Below are 21934 nucleotides of genomic sequence, written 5' to 3'. Positions count from 1 at the left end.
TTTACAGGGAAATACAGTGGCCCATTGCTCCCAGCAAGATCTCATTTGTAATAAATGAGAGAAATGACCAGTAATCTGTGTTCTTTTGGTGGTGTTGGGTGAGAGGAATGCTGGCCAGGACACCAGGAGAAGAACTCTCTGCTCTTCCTTGAATAGTCCCCACTAAATGAGGCCACTTTGTTTAAAGTGTCATCCGAAAGACAGCATCTTTGGCATTTCAGTAGTGCGCTGAAGTGTCCGACTTGATTACATGGTTAGATTCTGGAGTGGGGTTCAACTCCCAACCTTCTGACCCTGAGGCGATAGTGTTACCAACTGACCCAAGCTGACATATTTAAAAAAAAAAAAATTCCTACCTGCGACAAAATCATATGAGAAAAGTAGGATTAGGCTGACAATTAATGGTGGGAAGGAAACTCCAGCTACAGTAATTACAGAGGGGAAAAATGGAAAGATTGTATAAATTCTAAGGATGGATAATGTGAAAACATTCAACACTCTCTCGGTTTGTAACTCACTCGAGCTTTGCCTTTGCATTTTGAAAAATACATTTGGGCTCCATCTGCATATAATCTTTTCATATACTCCCAGCTATTTCTTACCTTCATTGCAATGCATCCTTGATTGCCCCATTATTCTGTTTGCTATATTTTATTTTTGGAATATAATTCTGCTCAAGGATGTTATCAGTATAATGCATTTTGTAGATTACAGTGAGAGCATTCATTTTTTTCTCACTTGGGTTTAAACAATAGCAATACTCCTATAAATGCAATCTGCACCATAAAGTGGGATTGCTTTAATTGGTGGATGTTCTGATTCTGCTGCCAGCGGTATGCCAGTTAAATGTGTCTATAGCTAAAGTAAGCTTGCAGCTAATGCGTTGGTGTCCCTGGTGTCTCGTCCTGTTTCGCTAGACAAAATGTAGGACGTGGGACTTGACAGCCATGGTAGACCTCGGTGTTGTGTCTGTCACTCCGTTAGATCTTGGGAGGTTAGACCTGGAATTTTTAAGAAAAAATTGGGTAGGAATATCAACAGAGCAATGAGCTAGAATCTCAGTGTTTGTGGCCAAATTAAAATTTAAATAACGTTTTCAATTTTTCAAAGAAAATCGGCCTTCCATCAAACCCAGTACTGCACTGCACAATCATTCTAACAGCATCAGAAACTTTGGAAATGTTGGTCGATCATTTTGATGGATGGATGGATGTATGTATAGGAGATAAACTTCCCGTGAAATTCAACTCCCAACCTTGTATAAATCCACATAGAGAAACTGCAGGAAAGGGCTGTCAGTGATTCAACGGAGGAGATTGAAAACAAAAAAATGTTATGACAGCAAATTATCTTACTGGCTGGTCCATGGCCCTTTAACTGACATTTTCAGCATGAGAGAATAGACTAGGGGCTGTCTCTGGCTTGTACAGAGCCTGTTTTCATCGACACCAATATTGCCTCTGCTGCATACATTGGGCATTATTGTGCTGCAGCATCACAATAGTAATCTCGCAGTGTTTGTTTCTTGTCCTAAGGCATATGCGTACTGTGGGACATCAAGGATTAAACTGCTGAAACTTGAATGTTTAAACACCAATAAAACACATGTTTTTTCCTTTTTTTGGAAAAAGATAAATGCTATGAATTAAAAATTTATTTTCTTTTAAGTTGGTGTATTAGAAACTAGACCAATATTAAAATGGTTAAATGCTGCTTGACAGTACAGTTAGCAGCAATGACTCTCTGGTCGCTCGCCCAAAAGGCTGTCTTCATAGACAAGCCTTGGCCTCCCCTCCCCCATTTCATTTTGATTATTGATGCTTTGAGTGAAGGGATAAAGATTTCCCCAGGGATTCTTGAGAATTGTTATACATTTTGACGGTGAGATTAATATTATTTAGTTATAGAAATGTCCAAAATTATTTTTAAAAAGTGAATTGCCTCAAAATTGTTCGTGAATTAGTATTTTAGTATTTTTTTGGAGTAGTCTGCTGCAAAGATTATCAACTAATGCTTAATTCTGTTTTTTTTTTAAAAAAAAAGCACAATAGAGTAAAACCTCAATAACAAACTGATCATTACCGACCTCCCATTAGAACAGGCTCTCTTCATTTGCATGGGTTAGAGTTCCATTAAAGCTGAGAGAGGAGCTTGAGCCTTGATGAAATAAATCCTATCCTGTATTAAATCCCCCTCCCTTATCACCTTTTTGTCCTTGCCAATCTCTATTGATCCCTGTCCCCAACTTATTGAATTCAAATCCTTGTCTTTGTTTACAAATCCCTCCAGTCTACTCCGGCAACCTTCTCTCTGTGCCCCCACCCCCCACTGTGTGCCAGCTCACTGCCTTCCTTCCCCCAGTTCTTTGAAATCAGGCCCGCTTTACACCATCCCCCCTCTCTCTGCTTTGCCTTTGGTGGCAGATCTTCAGACGTCTTGGCCCTACATTCTGGAATTCCAGCTAAACCCCTCTGCCATGCTACATCTCCCTCCAGATTCAAAAGCCTACACACAGCCACGCTTGTGACCAGGCTTTTGTTCAGTTTACTATGTTAAAGGTGTTACATAAATGTACATCTTTGTAAATCCCAATTAGGGACTACAGTACTTTACAAGTTTGTATTAATGAGGCTTCTGTACACTCTGGAACTTTTTCAGTTCAGGAAGTTTTTTTTAAAGATTTTTAGCTGGGTGCATTTGATCTAATAAATTATTTTTCTTTTAACAGGACAGGCCATTCAATTTTTTTTGTCCTATCTTCATTGTTTATTACTTCAGTTTGAAGGGAAACTAGGGATTCCCAGACTTCAATAGGGCCAATTATTTTGCCTGCAGAAGATAGTGTGCATCTGATTCTTCTAATTGTCACATGAATAGCGAACGTAGTGAGACAAGAGTAGAGATAAGACAGAGCTGAAGTTGTCTTTAATCTCCCCATGATATAGGTGTTGTGATTTAAGGTTTTCGCCCCCTGATAATGGGGATCAGTGCTGACCAGATTTTTCAGTATTTGAGCAGAGGAAAAAAAAGTATTCTGATCAACTGCTTTCATTGACGTTGACATTTGCCCAATCCCAGTCAGCTGTCATAGAACTGACCTGCTGCTAGCCAGCCCTCGCACGCTAATCAATTTAACCGGGCTTCTTTGGAGCCTCAAAGGATGACCCCGTGAGATTTACAGTCTTGGTTGTGCTGTAACCTTGTTTGTGTTCCTGTGATCCTTCCTCTTTCACTCACTCTTGCTTTCCACCTTTTTTTTTGCTGCAAACGGAGTGATTTTGTTTGGCCTAAGATGAATAGCTTCATATAGAGCGATCAACAGATGTTTGAAGGTCAACTACAGAGGAGCCCCTTGACCTTCAGGAATTTAGAGCTGTCGTTTTCTCCCCCCAACTTTTGTTTGAGATCCTCCCAACCAGCGAAGGAGATTCACGTCCTGCTCAACTCTACCATTCCAGCAAAACATGCTAAAACATTCATTTATTACCTTATTTGTGTATTGAAGTGTTACAACATGAGAGCTGGGAAAGGAATTTAGATTCCATTAACATTAGTCTACCACTGAGGTATGAAGGTGGATAATGCCCACTGGTCTTTCTAAACTACTCATCGCAGCGGAACAACTCTTGACTAGTCACAATCCGCCACATTGCTTAGATAAGTGTAGCGGACAAACATCAGTCGATGACATGAGACATTGCTGTGTGAGTATCTGTATTCTCGGGCAAATGCAAAATGCTGTATGGTATTCATTGCAGTGAGATTCTGGAAGCCTGCTTTCATCAGTTATCATAGAACCCATGGAGAGAGAGGTAAATTTTTATATTTTCGAGATTGTATTCCACAATATCAGGCACTGTTTTGTGGAAAATGTAAGTCAGTGGCCATGATTATAATCTTCAAGGAATGCATATTGTGGCAAAGTTCAACAATTATAACTGGTAGAAAAAATTGGCATGAGGGCACGCTGTGGCTGCTGTCACAAGAAATGTTTATGTGTGGTTACATTAAGTGTGATTTTTTTTTTAACCATGAAAGGCTCTTTCAGAAATAGTGCGCTGCAGAAGAGCTATCCATATCCAGTGATGTGAAATGGCTTATTTGGAGAGCGAAGCAGTCAGAATTAGACAGCCAGACTGCAGTCAGTGGTCTACAGTGAAAGCCACTAGTCCACCAGTATAATAATGGAAATTAAAAATGTAGTATCTGTATGTTTTTATATATACACAGCAGCATCTTGGAAGCAGTTTGTAATAAAGCTTGCACAAAGGATTTCCTGTATGTGTCCGAATGCTTGTTTAGACCAGTCACACTCCCATTGCCAGTGGCCCATCGCTGAGTGTACCGGTCTCAGCCTGGCAAATGAGTGCTTATTTTGATTGAAGGTTTGGCATTATTGACACGGCCGTACTTGGTTCAGAGTTAAATCTACACAGGGTTCATTTTAAAATCGAGCTCAAAGTAAGGCAGTGAAGTGGTTATGTTGCTGGATTGGCAATCCAGCAGCCTGGACTAATCATCCAGAGGGCGAGAGTTCAAATCCCACCAGGGCAGTTTGGGAATTTGAATTCAGTTTATATAAAAAAAGCTGGTAGCGTTAAAAGTGACAGTGAAGCTTTTGGATTGTCAGAAAACCCCACCTGGCTCACGAACGTCCTTTAGGGAAGGAAACCTGCCATATTTTGCCTGGCTTGGCCTATACAGGAAACTTTGTTATCCAGAGGCTAAATGTCCGGCAAACTCGAGCCACCGGCAAAAATCAGGAGCCGTTTCGTTAGTTTTTTTTTCTTTTCGTTGCTTTTTTTCTCAACAGTCAGGCTCTGCAAGGTCTCGCTGAAGCTGTTGCTAAACTACAGAGACGCTTGCAAGGTACTGCCGACTGTTTAGAAGCTGTTGCTAAGCAACAGGGTTTGTTGCCAGATACGGAGCTCAAAATCTCCGTATGTTTCAACATTAGCGCTGGTTTGTCCGGCAGTTTTGAGGGAACGGCAACAGCTCGGTCCCGTTGGTGCCGGATATCTCACAGTTTCCTGTATATGGCTCTAGTCCCACTCCAACGTGGTTGACTCTTAACTGCTCTCTGAAGTGGCCGAGCCAAATCGCTACAAAGAATACTACACCGACTGTAGCAATTCAAGAAGGCTCACCACCACCACTTGAGGGCAACTGGGAATGGACAATAAATCCATCCTTAAAGCGATGCCTACATCCTGAGAATGAATTTTTTAAAAAAGTCTGGGGACTACCTAACCCGAACTAGGTTAACACAGAAGCAGAGCAGATATCAGGACTTCAGGTAATGTTTGAAAATAGGAAGCTGCTGTTAAAGATGATATTTTGGATGTTCTGTTAAAACTGTACAAATAAACTAGAGCTTATGGAAATCCTGGACAAATTTGCCACGGTGCAGTATTTACACACTTTTTGAATTCTTGTGTTTAGGTGAGAAGGTATTACTTCCTACTAAAGGCAGATGAATTTTTCCAATGGCACTTACTGTACATCAGGAATTGGCTTGACATGAATGCTTTTGCAGATGCTTATGGTATATTTTAGATTATGTCTTAACAAAAATGAGCATAATGCACAAACCGAATGAATCAGTTGAGTGATCTCACTGGTTCTGTTGTTCTTCGTTTTATTTTTAAAGAAAGTTAAATACTAGCCATTGGTAAGGGAGAAAACTACACGTGTTAGTAGAGTATGCCAGCTGTATTAAAGTTATCATGTTAGTAAATAAAAGGTGATTATATTGGACAAGTATTAGGTTGATGTATGATAATAGTTGGCAATGCAATTGAGTGGTTCTAATATCATGAACTATGAAAGAGACAGTACCTCGCAAACCCGCGACCCCTACCACCTAGAAGGACAAGGGCAGTAGGTGCATCACCATCACCTCCAAGTCACACACCATCCTGACTTGGAAATATGTCGCCGTTCCTTCATAGTCGCTGGGTCAAAATCCTGGAGCTCCCTACCTAACAGCACTGTTGGGAGTACCTTCACCACATGATTGCAGTGGCTCAAGAAGGCGGCTCACCACCACCTTCTCGAGGACACTTGGGGATGAGCAATAAATGCTGGCCTTGCCAGCGACGTCCATATCCCGTGAATGAATAAAAAAAATTCAGGGTGCTTATTTTAATCTTGAGACTGAATTATTGCCTTAAACTTGCTGCTAGCTATTTTACAATGTATGCTCGATACCTCATATCTCTGTTTTTTCTATAAGAGGTTCAGGCAGTTTTGCAGTAGTGCTGGCATGATGTGGGTGAAAGGGCACTGCAGCCACCATCTGAAGGTATAACACAGTAGCAGTCACTAACTTTTCTACTTTCATTGGGATCTGTATTCCCAAGCAATGATTTGCTTGATTGTCAATTTTGTAAGCCCTTAAGAATGCTGAAGCACATTGCAGACATAGTGTGCTGGAACCCAGTGCTGCCAGCATTGGGAATCCTAACCGAGAGATTTTCAGTTGCAAGTTGGCCATATACCCAAGGGGTCTCCTCATGCCAAAAATGTAAATTTGGTTTAAAAACAGCAAGCTGTTTATTAGATGGGCTCTCTGATTTAATCCGTGTTTGCTGAGGTGATTGTTGTGAGTGACTAATTTTACCTCAAATAAGATGTGCCCCCTGGTAACTCCCAGGAAGCGCTTTCAACTAATTGCCTATCGGACCTAGCCAAGGTGGTTGCACACTGGGAAGGATTGGTGTTGGCTGTAAAGAAAGAAAGAAAGACTTCCATTTATATAGCGCCTTTCATGACCACCGGATGTCTCAAAGCGTTTACAGCCAATGAAGTACTTTTTGAAGTGTGGTCACTGTTGTAATGTGGGAAACGCGGCAGCCAATTTGCGCACAGCAAGCTCCCACAAAGAGCAATGTGATAATGACCAGATAATCTGTTTTTGTTATGTTGGTTGAGGGATAAATATTGGCCAGGACACCAGGAATAACTCCCCTGCTCCTCTTCGAAATAGTGCCATGGGATCTTTTACGCCCACCTGAGAGCAGACAGGGCCTCAGTTTAACGTCTCATCCGAAAGTCGGCACCTCCGACAGTGCAGCGCTCCCTCGGCACTGCACTGGAGTGTCAGCCTAGATTTATGTGCACAAGTCCCTGGGGTGGGACTTGAACCCACAACCTTCTGACTCGGGCGAGAGTGCTACCCACTGAGCCACAGCTGACCCTGCAGTATAAAAGCAACTGGTGCAAAGCCTGCCAAAAAAGTTGTTTAAAGTTAAAACCAAATTCTGGCAGCCTGCTGTTACCAACATTCACATTTAATGATGAAAAGAGCTGACTGGCTTGTCAGTTATTTTTAATTAATTAATATCACACTGGTGTTGGGAAGGTGGAGAGCAGCACCTCTTGCGTGTGTTTGAGTATGTGCACGAAGTCCTGCCTTTCTCGGCTTCATAACTAGCTGATTAGATGGTGAAAACATGATTCACACTTGCATTGCTGTGAAATAGAACCAAGACTGAATCTTTCCGTGCAATATAAAAGTGATGGTATATTACACCTTTTTTCTTTCATCCTCTTTTCTCTTCCTCCCTTTCTTCTTTCTCACTTTCTTTATCTTTTTCTGGTCCTTTTTTTTCTGTACTTTTTCTCATTTTGTTTGATTTTTAATCCTCCCCCACCCCAACCACCTTTTTCTCATTTTGTCATTTCAGTCATCTCGCTGTGGCTGCAAATGCTACTGTCACTGAAAACTGAAAGAAAATAAACACTATGGCGACCCAGAATCCATAACACTAGCAATTGTCACCTATTAACAGGGGACTATACTGGTTTCCCTGGTCCGAACACCTCGAGTCTCTTCGCCGGGAGCGAGCGGAAGCCAAGCGCAAGGAGCGCACGTCAACCCAAGCACCCCACCCCCCGCCCCTTCAACCACCATCTGCCCCACCTGTGACAGAGACTGTGGGTCCCGCATTGGGCTCATCAGTCACCTGAGAACTCATTTTTAATGTGGAAGCAAGTCATCCTCGGTTCCGAGAAGACTACTATACTGGTGCCTTGGCTATTGGGGAAAGCCCCATCTTCATAGATATCTTGCTTTCAGAAAGAGGAAACAAAAGAATATCCTGAGATATTTGCGATACATGAGAATCTTCCTGAGTGTGGGAAAGCTGGTAAATAAAGCACTTGGGTCAGGGACTCGGGTCATTTAAGGGCCGAAATGCCGGGTGGCAACTCTTGCACTTTGAACTTGAGATTGTGACATTCAAGCCAGGAATCTAAGTAGTGGCCCAGAGAAAAGTGACCCAAGTTAATGTGGATAAATGCGAGGTTATCCACTTTGGTGGCAAAAACAGGAAGGCAGATTATTATCTGAACGGCAATAGATTGGGAGAAGGGGAAGTGCAACGAGACCTGGGTGTCCTTGTGCACCAGTCGCTGAAGGTAAGCATGCAGGTGCAGCAGGCGGTTAAGAAGGCAAATGGTATGTTGGCCTTCGTAGCGAGAGGGTTCGAGTACAAGAACAAGGATGTCTTGCTGCAGTTGTACAGGGCCTTGGTGAGACCACACCTTGAGTATTGTGTGCAGTTTTGGCCGCCTTATCTGAGGAAGGATGTTCTTGCCATGGAAGGAGTGCAGCGAAGATTCACCAGACTGATACCTGGGATGGCAGGAATGATGTACGAGGAGAGATTGGGTCAATTGGGTTTATATTTGCTGGAGTTTAGAAGAATGAGAGGGGATCTCATTGAAACTTATAAAATTCTAACAGGACTAGACAGACTAGATGCAGGAAGGATGTTCCCGATGACGGGGGAGTCCAGAACCAGGGGTCACAGTCTAAGGATAAGGGGTAAGCCATTTAGAACAGATGAGGAGGAATTTCTTCACCCAGAGAGTGGTGAACCTGTGGAATTCTCTACCACAGAAGGCAGTTGAGGCCAATTCATTAAATATATTCAAGAAGGAGTTAGATATATTTCTTAAGGCTAAAGGGATCAAGGGATATGGGGAGAAAGCAGGGACAGGGTACTGAATTTGGATGATCAGCCATGATCTCATTAAATGGCAGAGCAGGCTCGAGGGGCCGAATGGCCTACTCCTGCTCCTATCTTCTGTGTTTCTATGTAAGTTGAATGGTTAAAACTGAATATTGAAGTCTGAAGCACAATGGAATGAAGAAAGTTGTTAAGTTCTGAAACAATGGGGAGGGGATGTAGTAGTAAAAAGAGTTCTACTTGGGGTCCTGTCTGACCAATTTGTAAGAGACTAATTGGGATAGTGTCTCTTTGTTTTTGTGTTCGACCACTCTTGGAACAATGTTATAATTTGCGCATTCTCCCCAGTCCCTAGATCACTAGATATCCTGTTCTCTACAAAATTCTCTGCAACTCAGTATTGAGCTTTAGCTCTGAAACGGCTCAAGGACTTGTAATACACCACTTACCATCCGTTGTTTTTGTGTTTTATTAATCCTGTGAATTTTCCTGGCATTTATGAGAATCCAAGCCTGTTTTGCATTCTGTTTCTTGATATTTAGTGAGCTTGTGTACAATCATTTGGGAATACACATACAGAACAGTACTTCAACTGTTTCCTTATGATTAGCATTCATTGACTGAACTGGAAAATCTGGGCCTTGCCACAGTTTATGAAAGGGGTCTGTTGCAGTAGTGAAAAGGTTATTGGGCAGTCGTAAATGAGGGCTAATGGATTTAAAACCTGCGTTTTACCAGTTTAGTTGCATGTCATGTGACACTACTATGCGGCAGTGTAGAGTGGTAGGATGAAAGTTTGAGTTCCTCATTGTAGCTGAATGCTGCGGGGAAAGGGAGGAGTGAAAATCGGAGAAGTACACTGATCCAACTCATTTTCCTAGTGGTCCAGTAAAGAGCAATAGTGGGGGAGACCTGGGACTAGTTGTATGTCTGCCGATCAGCTGTTGTATAGCAGAGCCTAAGTGAAGGGAGAATTCTATTTACTGTACCTATTTTTAAAGTGGGATGCTGGGATGAATTTTTGTGCAGGTTCTTAAACGACCATTGTTGGCCTGGTCTTGTATTTACTAATGGTTGCAATGATAGCTCCAATGTTTTATGCTGGGTGAGGTGAACTCAAGTTGAGTAAAGCACTGGTTTGTATATCAAGTTTAATTATTTCTTTATTCCCTACTCCAGCATAAAACCGCACGCTTCAAACCCTGTGCATCGTTTGGCGGGCAATGACTGTAGTCGATTAATCAAATATATTCACTGGCTGTTCCGACTGTGTATGCTTGAAATGTATTTTTTGATGAATCTGCAGAAATACGCACCGCAGCTTATACTGTACGGGGAGTGTAGAAGATAGTAATGCTTTGGTCTCATTATATACTACAACAACAACTTGCATTTATATAGCGCCTTTAACGTAGCAAAATGGCTCAAGGTACTTAACAAGAGCGACATCAATAAAAACTTTCTTGACACCGAACCACAGGAGGCGATATCAGGACAGATGACCAAAAGCATGGTCAAAGAGGTAGGTTTTAAGGAGGAGCGAGAGGCAGAGAGGTTTAGGGAGGGAATTCCAGAGCTTAGGGCCCTGGCAACTGAAAGCACGGCCGCCAGTGGTGGAGCGATTAAAATCGGGGATGTCCAAGAGGCCAAAATTGGAAGAGCGCAGAGATCTCGAAGGCTTGTAGAGCTGGAGGAGGTTACAGAGATAGGGAAGGGTGAAGCCATGGAGGGATTTGAGGTGAGGAATTTAAAATTGAGGCATTGTCAGACCAACACACTTTTATACTAACTTTTTCAAGAACAGGCAAGTGGTCATAAGTGTAATGCATGTAAGGTCTTGTTGAGCAACAAATGCCAAAAGCTGCCTGTTTGGCATTGAAAATGTCCCGTTGCTCTTGAGAAGCAGTCGTATCCTCTTCCGTCGACCATTGACAGTGCTAGGTCCTTGGCACTTGCTTTACTCTCATGTCTCTCAATTTGATGGTATTGTTGGGACACGCCTCTGATAACGTGGGCTGCTGACCAATAAACTTTGCAGGTATACTTGTCAAAAGCAATGCGACAAAGCCTCGTCCACATCCATGGGCTGTTTGTACGCACTTTTTAAATTGTCGTCTCCTTGCAGCGTTTGTGCTTGAATATGCTCTTCAATCTTGAACAGTCAGGAGAGAGGAAGTGATGATGCCTAAAATATTTCTGCAATGTAACTCTTTTTCTTTTCCCCTCGGCATGGTCTGGAGAATCTCCGTCTTCTCCGTAGATAAAGTCCTCTGTCTTTCCTTCTCTCTAACTCCGACGCACACACCTCCAGATAACATACGTACAGTACATGGGTACTTAGGGAAAATCAAGTGTTCCAGTCAGTATACATGAATGATCTCTCGCCTTAAACAACCTTTTTAGCAGGTTTTGCAAAACACAGAGCGCTCTCATACATAGAATATTTTATTAAAAATTATAATATACAGTCTGTGATGGAAAGCAATTGGAAACGCTTCTATATTTCCTCAAATACAGCCATGGCTGGACTGCACATGTGGGACATTGCGAGATTTCCCAAGTGCCCTCGTGAAGGTTTCCATAGTGCTGTATTATCGATGCCCCCCTTTTTTTCGTGAGAATCCTGTGTCCTTTTGGGGGAGCCAGTCCGCCCCCTGAATGCAGTGTAAAACCTGCAGTGACCTTGCTGAGCCAGAGTATTGTAGCAGTGGGCTATCCAGACCAAGGTGTGAGATTTCAGCTGATTTGGGGGGAAGAAAATAAACTTGTTAATGGAATTATGGTAGAAACTCTCATGCTGAACAGACTGATCAGCAAGCTGTTCTTCATAGGTGTTAAGAACACTGAACCATGTGATACAGAATTTTAACAGCAGCATCATGCAATGTTAACTTGGATTTAGAATTACAGTTTGAATGCAAAGTGCTTAAACGAGTATTCATACTGTGGAGATCAATGACATAAACTTGATTAAGCTGTGCAATTACTTCTCAATACAATATTTTTTCCAATATATATAATATAGCATATTGCAAGACCTGAGCATTTTGATTGTAATGGAAGTACGACTCATAGTGGAAGAAATAACGAATTGAATTTTTAATGTATGGAGGCCTGGTGAAGACAACATTGGACTTGGCTGTGATTACCTCCAGAGTTGGATAGCCTGCCAGCACACACTGTCAAGACCCACACATCAACAACGGCCACTTGGGTGAGGTACTCGAAGTTGATCACTGCCTGTGGAACTGTATCCCAGTGAGGGAGGAATTGAGGGGAAGGAAGAAAATTAGAGAGAGTATAAAGAATTCTACCCATTGCATGGGTTTCGTACTCTAGTACATAGCATAAATACAAAGCAAGTGTGCTTGAGTGCATATTCTGTGAACTTTTAATAATAATAAATATTTGTGGAGTATAAAAATACTTCTAGGATTTAAAGCACCGGGTTTTATAGTTCTTGGGAGAGTGATCTCAGTGCGCTGTACTCCCTTTTAAAATTTGTGTTGGATGCTATGCTCTGCAGGCGTGCTGGCCTTTGGCTTCCATGTTTGGTTTGCTGGAACAAGAAGCATTAATCTGATGGCAGGCGGGTAGACCCACATTTTCGCTGAGTCCTCGCCGGTCTGGCCATTATACTTAAGATATACAGCTGATGGCAGGAGAACTACGTGTCTACAGCTGCCTGCACTCCTCCAATGTAAAAGCACCTTTAGACTATAATAGGTAGAGTGCTATAGGCCTGATTCCCCGACTGGATGCTCTTGCTGGGAAGCAGCACTCGCAGGGAGTGCATGAATGGGTCTGATTTTTCCATCCATTTAAATGACTGGACAGAAAATCGTGGCTATGGGTCCACGATTCCCTGTGAGCACCACTTTCTGCTGGGAGCACCGAATCGGAGAATCAACCTCCTTATCATCTGTGTTTCGGAAACTTGCTATCTCTGTTAAACTCTGTCTCTATATAGAATGCAGTAACTTTGAGGTGAACAGACTCTTGAGTTGACCCAATGCAGTGTGCTACAAGGTCAGGAGGGCAGTATGGCAGTGCAGCAGAAAAGGCCAGTGTCGTTCTATTTTGTGGGGCTTTCTGTCTTTAAATACAGGCAAGAGTTCACGTCAACTTTTGAAATGAGAAATGAATGCTGAAAGTTTGGGAGCTTAGTGACATTATAACCATAACACTCTGCTTTTAGAAACCCGAGGTCGAATTTCTAATCGTATTTATCGCAAACTCCGATTGGCTTCAGTTCAAACCTAATAGTCTGATATAAAATCAAGATGATCATTCCTTTTAAAGCGTGATAATGAGATGATTGTTCACCAGGATTTACCCCATCTCTTCTCATTTTGATTGCGACTGCCATTGATGTCAGTCTGAATGCAATTTTATGGGTCACCTGATGAATTCTAGACTCCGAGAAGTGGAAACCTAATCTAGGAATTGTGTTGTTAATCTCTTTACTGCATATTTGGTAAAAGAATAGTCGCTGGGAAGGTAGGCTGCTTTTTTACATAATATGATCTCTTTGTGAACTGCTGTTGTAGCAGAAGTAAACACACACCTACCTGTTTTGGATGAGCAAATAAAAGGTGAAGGTGTTTTACAACAAGTGTTAACTCAAACCTGCCGAAATGCAGTCAAGATTGCTGCTGTAGAGAACAGTTTGTTTCTGACTTGAGAGAAAGACGATTCCGTCTGCTGTGAAATTGTTCTGTGAATCACTGCACTTGGGCTTATTTAATACATGCGTATGGCATGTAGTGTAATGTTATGAATTGGGATATGTCCTTTTTAACTTTATTGGTGCGATTGCTAGCTTCACTGCCCAAAGAATTATTTAACACGTTTTGAAAATCAGATGATGATGATGCACACATTTTGCAAACTAACACCTAATGTTTGGCAGCAGCTCATGCTGTTCCAGAATTCCATTAAAGACTCCAGCAGGAGTCATGCACGCTTGCAGTAAGTAGGATATCTCAGCAGTACTGGTGAGTTTCAGGTATACTGAAAAAATGCATCTCCGGGAAGAGATCCTCGTCTTCCATTTGTGTACCAGCGGGGATGGGCTGGAAAATCCTTCATGTGGTACCTGTGTATCACGGGAATCGGGCCATGGAGAGCTCCTCGGTGTAGTATCTGGAATTACTGAGGTGGGAGGGGGAGCTCACCGTGTTGTACATGTGTTTTGGAAAAAAAAAAAATTCTAGCAAACTAATAAACTAGTAAGTGACCATTTGGGGGAAAAACCGCAATAAATTATTGAAATATATCTACTAAAATATGTTTAAGAAAGGACTTCTGTGCTCAGTATATTTATTGGAGAGTACAGCTGAAGACTGAGATCCTAGTCCTGCATTAATTAATTTACTGTTTCCAGGGAATGGTTGTGGTATTTGTTTGGTGTGGTATGTATTTTCCATACACTTGGAGTCTGGAATCATTGCAAGTACTTTTGTGTAAATATTTCATTATTGATTAGTAGCGAATCTATCTTGCTTCGTTTAACATCTGTGGGAATTCAGAGATGTACTACAGATCAGCATCTGCCTGTAATGTGAATGGGCATTGTGTGTTGAAATACTTTTGCTGCATAGGATTTAACATGTGTAGGCATTTTGATGCTTATATTCTGATCTCGCTGAGATCCTATTTGTTTTTCCTGTCTGCCATTCTGTTAAGCGTTTTCAGTCACTTTTCTAGTTCTTGGACTCTCGGGGAATCGAGGGATGGGGGATTGGGCGGGAAAGTGGAGTTAAGGTTGAAGATCAGCCATGATCTTATTGAATGGCAGAGCAGGCTCGACGGGCCATATGGCCTACTCCTGCTCCTTGTACTTATGTTCTTGTTGGGTATTTCTTTCAAATATTTGTGTTTATTATCTCGTTCTGTCTGTCATTTTCACACACTCTAATTCTGTATGTGTATATAGTTGGCTAAAAGTGTAAGAAGTCCTTTCAGATCATCATTTCCATCTCGTACAGTGGAAAGTTTAGTGTCAGTCTGCATTGTGCAATCGTGACCTTTCAGTATTCAGTAAAGAGCACAACATGTTCATCGCAGAGTTAAACTGCACAGTTGTGCATTGTTGAAAATAACATGGAAAAATGCAGCGATGTGCCAGAATTCTTTCTCAGTGCTGAATATTGAGACTAAACTATTATTTGGAAATGGGACATCAGAAGAACAGTCATACCTTGTTCAATTTGACCTTCCCAACAGAACTTTAAAAAGGGCCAAGGTACACATTTGAATTGACTTCAATAAACAGAGCAGCCTTGAAAGTCCAGTAACCTAATTAATATGACACTTCAAAATCTGGATTAATGAGGTGTGACTATATTGGGCGAACTGTTTGAAAATGTCAATGTACCACCTGCCCTACACTGATACAGTACAGTGACCGTACTAGCTGCTGACTGGTACAGACTGCAGTGCCACACAGAAAAGCCCTCTGTGGATTAATGAGTCTATTTTGTCAGAACCTTTGTGACTTAGAGTTAAAGATTACAACTCTGCTCTTGCAAATAAAGCAGCATTTTTCTATGAGTATAATTAGTGTATTTCAGGCTATAAACTTGCTTTAGTAGGAAGGCAGACTCTGTTTGTAAGCTAATAAATCTGTGTGGGAATCGCATTTAACTCTTGACCCCAGTACGAGTATCACACAGAGTTCATGGTCACCAGCGCAGGCTGCATCAAAGAGAAGCCATGCGTAATGGGAGTGCTGGGTTACCAAGGTAATCCTGGCACTGTCAGTGAAGCTTTAACCGAGACTGCAGTTTGTTATGTGTGATAGTGGGTGTCTGGAGCTTGATGCGGTCGTACGTCATTCTGAAACTTGTGCTGAGAATGGCAAAGAGTGGGTGTATTTGTCATCTATCTGGATTGAGTTACTGCATTTACGGGAATAGAACTGTATTTCTCTATACAACCCATTAACCTAGATTGCAAAATGTTAGTTTAGTAGGGACATTGGTAAATTCTTGGTAAGGAGTCACTGCTACAGTGACCGTGTCCATTTCTGTGTGAACAGTGTGCATGTTTGTAATGAAGACTATTGATAAATTGTTTAGGTTATGAAATGCGCAGCTGGTCTTGCGTTGGGATCATCAACCCGTACCCTTCAAAAAGAAAGGCTTTATTGAACTGTCTGATCGTTATAGATGGAGCTCTGGGCCTGGCTACTACTGTAGCTAATCAGACTCGAAGAGTTGCAGTAACAGTGACGGGGTTGCTGAACCAACACAACAGGTACAGGCAGCTGTCCTTCTCTGGTTTTAGTAAACAACCAAAACTTGCCTTTAATACAAATGTTCCAAGTTATTTCACAGATGGAGGTAAGTAAGGGAAACAGATGGCAAGGCATGAAGGGAGAGATTGGGAAAGGTGATCGAAAACTTGATTGAAAAGATGGGTTTTGAAGTAGTGGTTAAAGGAGGAGAGAGAGTTGAGGAGGCAGAGGGATTTAAGGGGGGGGGTGGTGGGGTGGGCGCTAGACAGAAGGACTGACGTGGCTGAAGGCTCTGCCACCAGTAGCGAGGTGAAGGGAGGAGAAGATGAACACGAGGAGTATGCGGGAGGTGATACTGGACTGGACGAGATTCTGAACATAACGAAAATGACGGGTAAAAGATCAGCTGGTCCATTAAGCCATAGGATGGCATGGGGCAATATAGACAAGGATGGGAATTTTAAATTTAATGTGCTGGGAGACGGGGAGCTAATGTAGGTCAGTCAGGGTGGGGATGATGGATGAGTGGTACAGGATACCAGTAGCAGAGATTTGGACAAGTTGGAGTTTATAGGGTGTAGAGGTTAGCCAGGAGAGCATTGGAATAGTCGAGTCTGGAGAAGACATAGGGCTGGATTTTGTCAATGGAGGTGGGACTGCTGCTTGTCGTGTCAATGGCCCGCCTCCATCATCGCCTGACCATTGAGGGATTTTCCCCTGATTGAGCTCGTTAAGCCCGCCCGGCGGGCTCAGCAAGCCAATTCGGGAAGAAGTCACTGACCGATCACGTCAACGTCAGACATGCTATTTGTCAAGACTTCTTGAAAGAAGAAATGACAGCGTTTGACAGCTCTGAAGCTGTCAAACACTGACATTCTCTTGAGTTTGATTCGTTTTTGTGGTGAGGAATAAAAAAACATTGTAAAAAAGTAACTTTCTGATGGATCGGAGGGTCCATCAGCCATTACCTGAAATTGACATAGTGGATGTCCGCTCTCCCGATCCAGCACGGCTAAAGGCTACAGAAGTAAAAAAAGGTAAGTGAACACTTTTTTTAAACTTATCACTCACCTTGCATACTTACCACTCCACACTTGCACCCATCACTCAACTCTGCATCTTACTTCCAGGTGCCTCCGACCGCCGCAGACCTCCTCCACGTCTCCAACCCGGCGGGGTTCTCCGAGGTCGGGAAGCCTTCACCTGTGAAGGTAAAATGGCACTAATCCCTTTTTCTGCCTGTTAACTACCTGTTAACAGACAGTTAAAAGGATTAAATGCCTTTCCCGCCTCCAGGAGGCGGGACCCGAAGCTGCACATCTTCCCGCCTCCTGGCAAAAGGGCACGGAGGCGGGAGGGGGGCGGGTTTGCCACCCGCCCCCAATTTCTCCAATTTTACGCGCTGTCCCGCCTCCTCGGGGCTTGGAAAATCCAGCCCATAGGCTTGAATAGGCGTTTAGGCAGCAGAGGCAATGAGAAAGGGGTGGAGGTGGAAATATATGGCCTTGGCGATGGATAGGATGTGGGATATAAAGCTTAGCTTGGGGTCAAGCAGTATGCCAAGGTTGTACATAGTCTGGTTTAGTCTGGCTGGAAAGGCAGATGGAATTACTTGCAAGGGAGTGCGGTAACTCCAGTTCAATCAGGAATTGCTACAGCTGCTCTTGTTTGCAAAGATCTACTTTAAATGTATATTTTTATCTCTCATTCTGTTGAGTATATATGTTAATTTTGCGCTGGTTGTGTTTTCCATGAGAGGTGGGAGCAATGAGCCACCAACCAGCAATTTTAAAGCATCGATTTAGCAATATAGATCTTAGTTATTTTTTTGAATTTGGAAGCCATAAACTTGATACGGCAGGGCTGAGTACTCATGAATGCTAATTTAAAATGATAATTGGAAGAGTTTTTATTGGCAAAAGTAATTTAAAAGTTGTTTTTACAATGAAACTTCTGGAAAGTAACTGCAGGGTATGCTGTTGGTAAATCATTGAATGCTATTTGAGAAATCATCTTGTGGCCTTGCGCTGGATTCCTCGTCCGTGCTCGAGATTTTGCACTTTTTTGGCAGGTTTCCTATGAGTTGGTAGGTTTCAGAACTTTTACAGAACCGGGGAGAGTTGCGTGGCACTCGAGCAAGTCTTATAAACGAGAACTATTTATATTTATTTTACAAGTAAAATTGCTTCTTAAACTGGCTAATTGCACAGGCATCTTGTATTAACCCTTTATTTTGTCATGTGTGGGTGGAGGCAAAGCCTCCAGCCTGTACTCCACCCATGTGGGGAAAGACCACAAAAGTGCAATAAATGCTGACTGTTCTGACGCTGATATTACTTATTCTCCATGCTGTGTAAGATGACTGAACAATGCCACATACTGTTACCACAACAACAAAAATCTTGCACTTACCTGCATTTCTGATGCCAACGGTATTACTCAGCTGGGTGCAAATTAAAAAGAAACTCACCACAAGTTCAGGAAATTGATCTGCTGTGTCGGCTTTCAGACATAGATGTTGCTTGCATGCTTTCAGTCTAGCACTTCTGTATGGGAATTTAAATGGCAGGTCAGAGACATCTAGTGGTAGGCAAAGGCTGGAAATGATAGCTAATTAATAACGAGGGCTCTGCAATCAATAGTTTATATTATTTCTTGGGAAGTTACTAGGCACTAAGCTTTTCAAAGCACAGCCAGACCTTTGTTCAAATTGATTTAAAAGGCCATGGGGGAAAAAAATGTACTGCGATCATTTTGATCATAATTAAAATAAACTTGGGGAGCAAGCACTAAATATTACAAGAAAAACTCTACTCCAGTGCAGTAAAAATCTTTAAACTATTTTAATTGACAATAAAAATGAGAACATTTGAATTCTGCATGCCCTGCCTTCCTTTGTTCTCCACATTGAGCTACCAAGCACTCCAAAGGAGCGACAATCAGTTCACTGCTGGATTTAGACCAGAAAGTCCTGGGTTTGAATTCTGGCAGGTTTAACTCAGTCTTTCACCTTTTTGCAGTGGGTAAAACAAGAAAGCAAGCGACTGTGTGTACAGCATTTGGCATTGTTACAGTATTTTTACGTGGGCATTCCTGACCGTTTGTTAATAGAAATCGGGAGCAGCACCGCACCAAATAGACATTTGTATCTAAAGGACACGTGTGTGGCGCTTCGTTTTCTTTCTCAGTTTTCAACAAAAATTATAAAAACTTTCTTCTACCTAGTCTCTTCTGTACATTTTCTTTGTTAAAAACTTACTCTAACATTGCTTGTTGTTCATCCTGGCTTCCACATTTCATTTTGAAGGGTTGGAACAAATTAAAAAAAAAAAAAAGTAAATTGGAAGGGTTCCCCCAGCGTTAAAGCCCTGTGTTTAAACCGATCAAAGGTCCAAAAATTGAAAGTTGTCACCGTAGATGCCAAAACAGTAAGGCTTGCCAATGAATGGGGACAGTTATTGGTGAGCAGGAGCGTGGCCAGATAAGTAAACTTGTCCTTGACATGCTAAGAGTTAAAATGGGTTCGGAACAATGTACCCAAGACAGCTCCTTAGTGCATTGAGGGTTGATTAATTGTCTTTCACTTTATTCCCATGTTCAATTTTGCAAAATCCTTCAGGAATGTCTTGAGTCTTCCTCAGCAGTTTATTCGGTTTCCACACTAAAACTGCAGCTTTACTGTGAACATGTTGTACAGTGAAACAATTTCGGTGACAGACATTCAACAAGCATGCCTTTCAAGCTTTGAAGGATGGTGGACAAATCCCAGTTCAGCATTATACGATGCATAGATCAGGTAAAGGATTCCAAACTGATGTTTCTGATATACATTAATGACTTGGACATGGTTACAGGGCACAATTTTGAAATTTGCAGAATACACGAAATGTGAAAGTGTAGTAAACAGTTGGGAAGATGGTAATAGACTTCAAGAGGACATAGGCAAGCTGGTGGAATGGCAGCTGACATTTTATGCAGAAAAGTGTGAGGTGATATATTTTGTTAGGAAGAATGAGGAGAGAAAATACGTTCTAAATGGTATAATTTTAAGGGGAGTGCAAGAAGATAGCAACCTGGGGATTTGTGCACAAATCTTTGAAGGTGGCAGGACAGGTTAACAAAGCGTATGGGATCCTGGGCTTTATCAATAGAGGCATAGAGTACAAAAGCCAGGACGTTATGCCAGACCTATATAAAACACTAGTTTGATCCCAGCTCTGGAGTATTGTGTCCAATTCTGAGCACCACACTTTAGGAAGGACATGAAGGCTTTGGCGAGGGTGCAGAAGAGATTTACTGGAATGGTTCCAGGGATGAGGGATTACAGTTATGTGGGTAGACTGGAGAAACTGGGGTGGTTCTCCTCGGAGCAGAGAAGGGTAAGAGGAGATTTGATGGCGGTGTTTAAAATCACGAAGGGTTTGGATAGAGTAAATAAAGAGAAACTGTTTCCAGTGTCTGAAGGGTCGATAACCAGAGGGCCAAGATTCAAGGTGATTGGCAAAAGAACCAGAGACGACATGAGGAAAAACTTTTTTACCCAATGCGTGGTTAGGATTTGTAATGCACTGCCTGATAGGGCGGAGGATACTGATTCAATAGTGGCCTTCAAAAGGAAATTGGATAAATACTTGAAGGAGAAAATATTGCAGGGATATGGGGAAAGAGCGGGGGAGTGGGACTAACTGGATTGCTCTTCGAAAGAGCCGGCGCAGACTCGATGGGCCGAATGGCCTCCTGTGCTGTATGATTCTATGAAATGTGTAACTGTGAAAGTTTACTTTTGAATAAATGTGTGTTTAAACTATAGAATTTTGCAAACATTTTTCTTTGTGCATTTATAAATCACCATGGTTTTGCCTCCTTTTTCCCTTTTGAGTTATTGCCTAGCAGTCATTTGAAAACTATAATTAAATCATATTTTTGCACTTAATACAAATAGTTTTGTCAGGCTTCAGAATGTTGTCAGTTCTGTTCTTTAATCTTCGAGCATTGCCATTCTTCTTTGGTCCCATGTTCTTGTTTTCTGGTACTGTCTGATGTATTGACATTTACAGTAACTTTACGTTGGAGGACCTCCAACTCTGGTAAGATGTGGTCAGCATTCGGCAAAGTTTTATTTTGAAGAATTCTTTAAAATGTTCAGTCGTCTGTCTCTTATTCATGTCTGTTTTACTATGTTTCCATTTGTATTCCCGTTTGAACTGGTTCTAGGCGGGATTGCAACTTTTAACTTTCCTTGGATTAAGTAACTCCTATTGGTGTTATTTGAGCCTTGTTACTTGTCTAATAGCCAGATGTTGGGGTCTTCTTTCAAGAAGTTCCTTACCATGTGGCGCAAGGTCATCTGATTTGATTCATTGATTTTTTTTTGTTATTCTGGTTTTCTTCACTTGCAGTTTCCTTACCTTCCCTGCTTACCGTTCTCCACATGTGGCGCCCTCGCTGAAGTGGCTATAATTCATGTTTGAGCCTTAATACTTGGCTATTAAACTGCAGAGGCATCACAACTCTGCCTGATCATGTCCACCCACATGCTTCCACCAGGGTTTCACTTCAGAACAATCGCAACATGGCTGGCTTACCTCTCCTTTGCCCAAGGGTGCGGAGCCTAACTGTACCATTGCTACTGCTGCCCCAGTTGCAATCAGCACAGGAATTGTTCCCAAGACCTTGTACAGTTCAGTTACTCACTAAGCTATTGGGGTGGGGGGGGGGG

At 42.2% G+C, this 21934-nt stretch overlaps 1 protein-coding gene and 1 long non-coding RNA gene across 4 annotated transcripts in view; one reads left to right on the top strand and one right to left on the bottom strand.

Annotated features, from left to right (window-relative positions):
• LOC147105113 (fibroblast growth factor receptor substrate 2-like) overlaps window positions 1-21934 on the top strand; it is a 68091-nt gene that overhangs the window by 7844 nt on the left and 38313 nt on the right. The window lies entirely within an intron of this gene.
• Window positions 11403-21934, bottom strand: part of LOC147105112 (uncharacterized) — an 81782-nt gene continuing 71250 nt past the window's right edge. Inside the window, exons 3-5 of the long non-coding RNA XR_015081681.1 lie at window positions 18686-18761; window positions 12125-12223; window positions 11403-11715 (exon numbers count right to left, since the gene is read on the bottom strand). This is a non-coding gene — a long non-coding RNA (uncharacterized LOC147105112). The remainder of the gene's footprint in view (window positions 11716-12124; window positions 12224-18685; window positions 18762-21934) is intronic.

The sequence above is a fragment of the Somniosus microcephalus genome, chromosome 18 (assembly GCF_052327205.1).
Source record: "Somniosus microcephalus isolate GS21.2 chromosome 18, FLI_Smic_1.0, whole genome shotgun sequence".
In the NCBI taxonomy this organism is placed as follows: Eukaryota; Metazoa; Chordata; class Chondrichthyes; order Squaliformes; family Somniosidae; genus Somniosus; species Somniosus microcephalus.
Note: the sequence above shows the minus strand (reverse complement) of the source record. Positions and strands in the feature narration are given on the sequence as shown.